Source organism: Arachis hypogaea, chromosome 2, assembly GCF_003086295.3.
Source record: "Arachis hypogaea cultivar Tifrunner chromosome 2, arahy.Tifrunner.gnm2.J5K5, whole genome shotgun sequence".
NCBI classification, from domain to species: domain Eukaryota; kingdom Viridiplantae; phylum Streptophyta; class Magnoliopsida; order Fabales; family Fabaceae; genus Arachis; species Arachis hypogaea.
The window spans coordinates 38865889-38873177 of record NC_092037.1 but is presented as its reverse complement, the minus strand read 5'-3'; the positions used below and the strand labels follow the sequence as shown (position 1 = coordinate 38873177).

At 39.8% G+C, this 7289-nt stretch overlaps 1 non-coding gene across 1 annotated transcript; it reads left to right on the top strand.

Annotated features, from left to right (window-relative positions):
• The first annotated feature begins 4298 nt into the window (after positions 1-4298).
• LOC112762763 (small nucleolar RNA R71) lies at positions 4299-4406 on the top strand. The gene has a single exon (XR_003182759.1). It is a non-coding gene; the product is annotated as a small nucleolar RNA R71 (small nucleolar RNA).
• Positions 4407-7289: the final 2883 nt, after the last annotated feature.

The following is a 7289-nucleotide window of genomic DNA, read 5'->3' as shown; positions in this document are numbered from 1 at the left end:
CTCTGTCTTCCAGTATTACCACCGGATACATACATGCCACAGACACATATTGGGTGAACCTTTTTCAGATTGTGACTCAGCTTTGCTAGAGTCCCCAGTTAGAGGTGTCCAGGGTTCTTAAGCACACTGTTTTTGCCTTGGATCACGACTTTATTATTATTTTTTTCTTTTTCTTTTTCTTTTCATTTTTTTTGAATAGTCACTGCTTTTTCTTGCTTCAAGAATCATTTTTATGATTTTTCAGATCCTCAGTAACATGTTCTTTTTTTTCATCATTCTTTCAAGAGCCAACATTCATGAACAACAAATTCAAAAGACATATGCACTGTTCAAGCATACATTCAGAGGTCAAGGTATTTCCACCACATCAAAATAATTAATCTGTTATAAAATTTAAAATTCATGCAATTCTTCTATTTTTCAATTAAGAACATTTTTTCATTTAAGAAAGGTGATGGATTCATAGGACATTCATAACTTTAAGGCATAGACACTAAGACACTAATGATCATGTAATAAGACACAAATATAGATAAACATAAGCATAAAATTCGAAAAACAGGAAAATAAGGAACAGGGAAATTAAAGAACGGGTCCACCTTAGTGATGGCGGCTTGTTCTTCCTCTTGAAGATCTTATGGAGTGCTTGAGCTCCTCAATGTCTCTTCCTTGCCTTTGTTGCTCCTCTCTCATGATTCTTTGATCTTCTCTAATTTCATGGAGGAGGATGGAATGTTCTTAGTGCTCCACCCTGAGTTGTCCCATGTTGGAACTTAATTCTCCTAGGGAGGTGTTGATTTGCTCCCAATAGTTTTGTGTAGGAAAGTGCATCCCTTGAGGCATCTCAGGGATTTCATGATGAGTGGGATCTCTTATTTGCTCCATCTTTTTCTTAGTGATGGGCTTGTCCTCATCAATGAGGGTGTCTCCCTCTATGTCAATTCCAACTGAATAACAGAGGTGACAAATGAGATGAGAAAAGGCTAACCAGGCCAAGGTAGAGGACTTGTCTGCCACCTTATAAAGTTCTTGTGCTATAACCTCATTAACTTCTACTTCCTCTCCAATCATGATGCTATGAATCATGATGACCCGGTCTATAGTAACTTCGGACCTGTTGCTAGTGGGAATGATTGAGCGTTGGATAAACTCCAACCATCCCCTAGCCACGGGATTGAAGTCATGCCTTCTCAGTTGAACCGGCTTCCCTCTTGAATCTCTCTTCTATTGAGCACCCTCTTCACAAATGTCTCTAAGGACTTGGTCCAACCTTTGATCATAGTTGACCCTTCTAGTGTAAGGGTGTTCATCTCCTTGCATCATGGGCAAGTTGAATGCAAACCTTACATTTTCTGGACTAAAATCTAAGCATTTCCCCCGAACCATTGTAAGCCAATTCTTTGGGTCCGGGTTCACACTTTGATCATGGTTCTTGGTGATCCATGCATTGGCATAGAACTCTTGAACCATTAAGATTCCGACTTGTTGAATGGGGTTGGTAAGAACTTCCCAACCTCTTCTTCGGATCTCATGTCGGATCTCCGGATATTCACTCTTTTTGAGTTTGAAAGGGACCTCGGGGATCACCTTCTTCATGGCCACAACTTCATAGAAGTGGTCTTGATGCACCCTTGAGATGAATCTCTCCATCTCCCACGACTCGGAGGTGGAAGCTTTTGCCTTCCCTTTCCTCTTTCTAGAGGTTTTCCGGCCTTAGGTGCCATAAATGGTTTTGGAAAAACAATAAGCAATGCTTTTACCACACCAAACTTAGAAGGTTTGCTCGTCCTTGAGCAAAAGAAGAAAGAAGAGAGTAGAAGAGGAAGAAATGGAGGAGATCGAGTGGGCTTTGTGGTTCGGCCAAGGGGTAGAAGTAGTGTGTATGATGTGTGAAAATGAGGGGGTGAAGATGGGTTTATATAGGAGTGGAGAGAGAGGTAGGGTTCGGTCATGTATGGGTGGGTTTGGGAGGGAAAGTGTTTTGAATTTGAATGGTGAGATAGGTGGGGTTTTATGAAGGATGGATGTGAGTGGTGAAGAGAATGGTAGGATTTGATAGGTGAGGGGTTTTTGGGGAAGAGGTGTTGAGGTGATTGGTGAATGGGTGAAGAAGAGAGAGAGTGGTGTGGTAGGTGGGGATCCTGTGGGGTCCACAGATCCTGAGGTGTCAAGGATAATTCATCCCTGCACCAAGTGGCGAGCAAAATTGCTCTTTCTGCCAATTCTGGCATTAAACGCCAGGCTGGTGCCCATTTCTGGCGTTTAATGCCAGCTTCTTGCCCATTCCTGGCGTTAAACGCCAGTCTGGTGCCCTTTTCTGGTGTTAAACACCCAGAATGGTGCTAGACTGGGCGTTAAATGCCCATTTGCTGCCCTTACTGGCGTTTAAACGCCAGCAAGGTTTTCCTCCAGGGTGCGATGTTTTTCTTTCTGTTTTTCATTCTGTTTTTGCTTTTTCAATTGATTTTGTAACTTTCCATGATCATCAACCTACAGAAAACATAAAATAATAAAGGAAAATAGATAAATATAACATTGGGTTGCCTCCCAACAAGCGCTTCTTTAATGTCAGTAGCTTGACAGTGGGCTCTCATGGAGCCTCATAGATGTTCAGAGCAATGTGGGAACCTCCCAACACCAAACTTAGAGTTTGAATGTGGGAGTTTAACACCAAACTTAGAATTTGGTTGTGGCCTCCCAACACCAAACTTAGAGTTTGACTGTGGGGGCTCTGTTTGGCTCTGTTTTTAGAGAAGCTCTTCATGCTTCCTCTCCATGGTAACAGAGGGATATCCTTGAGCCTTAAACACAAAGGATTCTTCATTCACTTGAATGATCAATTCTCCTCTGTCCATATCAATCACAGCCTTTGCTGTGGCTAGGAAGGGTCTGCCAAGGATGATAGATTCATCCATGCATTTCCCAGTCTCTAGGACTATGAAATCAGTAGGGATGTAATGGTCTTCAACCTTTACCAGAACATCCTCTACAAGTCCATAAGCTTGTTTTCTTGAATTGTCTACCATCTCTAGTGAGATTCTTACAGCTTGTACCTCAAAGATCTCTAGCTTCTCCATTATAGAGAGAGGCATGAGGTTTATGCTTGACCCTAAGTCACACAGAGCCTTCTTAAAGGTCATGGTGCCTATGGTACAAGGTATTGAGAAATTCCCAGGGTCCTATCTCTTTTGAGGTGATTTCTGCCTAGACAAGTCATCCAGTTCTTTGGTGAGAAAAGGGGGTTCATCCTCTCAAGTCTCATTACAAAATAACTTGTCATTTAGCTTCATGATTGCTCCAAGGTACTTGGCAACTTGCTCTTCAATGATACCTTCGTCCTCTTCAGAGGAAGAATACTCATCAGAGCTCATGAATGGCAGAAGTAAATCCAATGGAATCTCTATGGTCTCATTATGAGCCTCAGATTCCTATGGTTCCTCATTAGGGAACTCATTGGAGGCCAGTGGACATCCATTGAGGTCTTCCTCAGTGGCGATCACTGCCTCTTCCTCCTCTCCAAGTTTGGTCATGTGGGTCATGTTAATGGCCTTGCATTCTCCTTTTGGATTCTCTTCTGTATTGCTTGGAAGAGTACTGGGAGGGAGGTCAGTAACTTTCTTACTCAGCTGTCCCACTTGTGCCTCCAAATTCCTAATGGAGGACCTTATTTCAGTCATGAAACTTTGAGTGGTTTTGATTAGATCAGAGACCATGGTTGCTAAGTCAGAGTGGTTCTGCTTAGAATTCTCTATCTGTATCTGAGAAGATGATGGAAAAGGCTTGCCATTGCTAAACCTGTTTCTTCCACCATTATTGTTGTTGAAACCTTGTTGAGGTCTCTGTCGATCCTTCCATGAGATATTTGGATGATTTCTCCATGAAGGATTATAGGTGTTTCCATAGGGTTCTCCCATGTAATTCACCTCTTCCATTGAAGGGTTCTCAGGATCATAAGCTTCATCTTCAGATGAAGCGTCCTTAGTACTGCTTGATGCAGCTTGCATTCCAGACAGACTTTGAGAAATCATATTGACTTGCTGAGTCAATATTTTGTTCTGAGCCAGTATGGCATTCAGAGTATCAATCTCAAGAACTCCTTTCTTCTGATTCGTCCCATTGTTCACAGGATTCCTTTCAGAAGTGTACATGAATTGGTTATTTCAAACCATTTCAATGAGTTCTTGAGCTTCTGCAGGCGTCTTCTTCAGATGAAGAGATCCTCCAGCAGAGCTGTGCAATGACATCTTGGACAATTCAGGCAGACCATTGTAGAAGATACCTATGATGCTCCATTCAGAAAGCATGTCAGAAGGACACTTTCTGATCAATTGTTTGTATCTTTCCCAAGCTTCATAGAGGGATTCACCTTCCTTCTGTCTGAAGGTTTGGACTTCCACTCTAAGCTTACTCAATTTTTGAGGTGGAAAGAACTTTGCCAAGAAGGCATTGACTAGCTTTTCCCAAGAGTTCAGGCTTTCTTTAGGTTGTGAGTCCAACCATATCCTAGCTTTATCTCTTACAGAAAAAGGGAATAGCATAAGTCTGTAGACCTCAGGGTCAACCCGATTAGTCTTGACAGTGTCACAGATTTGCAAGAACTCAGCTAAAAACTGATGAGGATCTTCCAATGGAAGTCCATGGAACTTGCAATTCTGTTGCATTAGAGAAACTAATTGAGGCTTAAGCTCAAAGTTGTTTGCTCCAATGGCAGGGATAGAGATGCTTCTCCCATAGAAGTCGGGAGTAGGTGCAGTAAAGTCACCCAGCACCTTCCTTGCATTGTTGGCATTGTTGTTATTTTTGGCTGCCATGTCTTCTTCTTGTTTGAAGATTTCTGTTAGGTCCTCTACAGAGAGTTATACCTTAGCTTCTCTTAGCTTTCGCTTCAAGGTCCTTTCAGGTTCAGGGTCAGCCTCAACAAGAATGCTTTTGTCTTTGCTCCTGCTCATATGAAAGAGAAGAGAGCAAGAAAATATGGAATCCTCTATGTTACAGTATAGAGATTCCTTGAGGTGTCAGAGGAAAAGAAAAATAGAAGGAAGAGGTAGAAGAATTCGAACTTATCAAGAAAGATAGAGTTCGAATTGTGCATTGAGGAGGAGTGTTGGTCCATAAATAGAAGGATGTGAGAAGAGGGGAAGAAATTTTTGAAAATAAATTAAAAAGATTTTAAAAACTTTTTGAAAAATTGATGAATGATTTTCGAAAAATATGATTGGGAAAGAAATAAAGTGATTTTTGAAAAAGACTTTGAAATTAGAAATTAAAAAGATATGATTGAAAACTATTTTGAAAAATATGTGATTAAGAAAATATGATTGAAAAGATGTGGTTTTAAAAAGATGTGATTGAGAAGATATGATTTGAAAAATAATTTAAAAAGATATGATTCAAACATTAATCATTTCTCAACAGAAAAGGCAACATACTTGAAATGTTGAATCAAATCATTAATTGTTAGCAAGTATCTTTGAAAAAGGAAAGAAATTGATTTTGAAAATATATGATTGAAAAGATTTGATTTGAAAAAGATTTGATTTTGAAGAAAAAATGAAAACTTGAAAAAAATTTGAATTCAAAACAAAATCTTCCCTCTTGTGCCATCCTGGCGTTAAACGCCCAGAATGTTATACATTTTGGCGTTTAACGCCCAAAACTCACCCCTTTTGGGCATTAAACGCCCAGCCAGGCACCCTGGCTAGCGTTTAAACGCCAGTTTTCCTTCCTCACTGGGCGTTTTGAACGCTCAACTTTTTCTGTGTAATTCCTCTGCTGTATGTTCTGAATCTTCAATTCTCTGTATTATTGACTTGAAAATACACAAATTAAAAAATATTTATTGGATTTTTAATGATGAGGAATGATCACAATGCAACTAAAATTAACTAAACAATGCATGCAAGACACCAAACTTAGAAGTTTGTATACTATTGACACTAACAAAATGAGAATGCATATGAGAAACAACAAAACACTCAAGACAAGAGAATTTAAAGATCAGAACAAGGAAATCATCAAGAACAACTTGAAGATCAATTAAGACACATAAATGAATTCGAAAAATGCAAAAAGAACAGAAACATGTAATTGACACCAAATTTAAAATGAGACACTAGACTCAACAAGAAACATAAAATTATTTTTGGTTTTTATGATTTTGTAATTTTTTTGGATTTTTTTTCGAAAATTGAGTGAAAAAGAAAATAAGGATATCAAAATTCTTAATGAGAATTCCAGGAATCATGCAATGTTAGTCTAAAGCTTCAGTCTAGAGAAATTAGACATGGCTAGCCAAGCTTCAGCAGGACATTGCATTCAAGAGCTAACTTGATGAGAATGAATCAGCTTTGGTGATGATAAGAACATCACCTTGAAACACTAGACTTCATTCTTAAGAACTCTGAAGAAAAATACCTAAGCTAAGCAACAAGATGAACCGTCAGTTGTCCAAACTCAAACAATCCCCAACAATGGCACCAAAAACTTGGTGCACGAAATTGCAATCACACTTTTGCAATTCCCCACAAGCAAGTGCACTGGGTCGTCCAAGTAATACCTTACGTGAGTAAGGGTCGATCCTACGGAGATTGTCGGCTTGAAGTAAGCTATGGTTACCTTGTAATTCTTAGTCAGGATATCAATAATTCTCAGCTTTAACTGTGAAAAGTAAGAGAACATGAAATAAATACTTGTTTTGCAGTAATGGAGAACATGTTGAGGTTTTGGAGATGCTCTATCTTCTGAATCTTTGCTTTCCTACTGTCTTCTTCTTCATGCACGCAAGGCTCCTTCCATGGAAAGCTGTATGTAGGGTTTCACCGTTGTCAATGGCTACCTCCCATCCTCTCAGTGAAAATGTTCAACGCGCTCTGTCACAGCACGGCGATTCATCTGTCGGTTCTCAATCAGGTTGGAATACAGTGATTCTTTTGCGTCTGTCACTAACGCCCAGCCTTCAGGAGTTTGAAGCTCCTCACAGTCGTTCAATCCTTGAATCCTACTCAGAATATCACAGACAAGGTTTAGACCTTCCGGATTCTCTTGAATGCCGCCATCATTCTAGCTTATACCACGAAGATTCTGATTAAGGAATCCAAGAGATATCTACTCAATCTAAGGTAGAACGGAGGTGGTTGCCAGGCACACGTTCATAGGTGAGAATGATGATGAGTGTCACGGATCATCACATTCATCAAGTTTAGGAGCAAGTGATATCTTAGAATAGAAGCAAGCGTGATTGAATGAAAAAACAGTAGTAATTGCATTAATCCATCAAGACACAGTAGAGC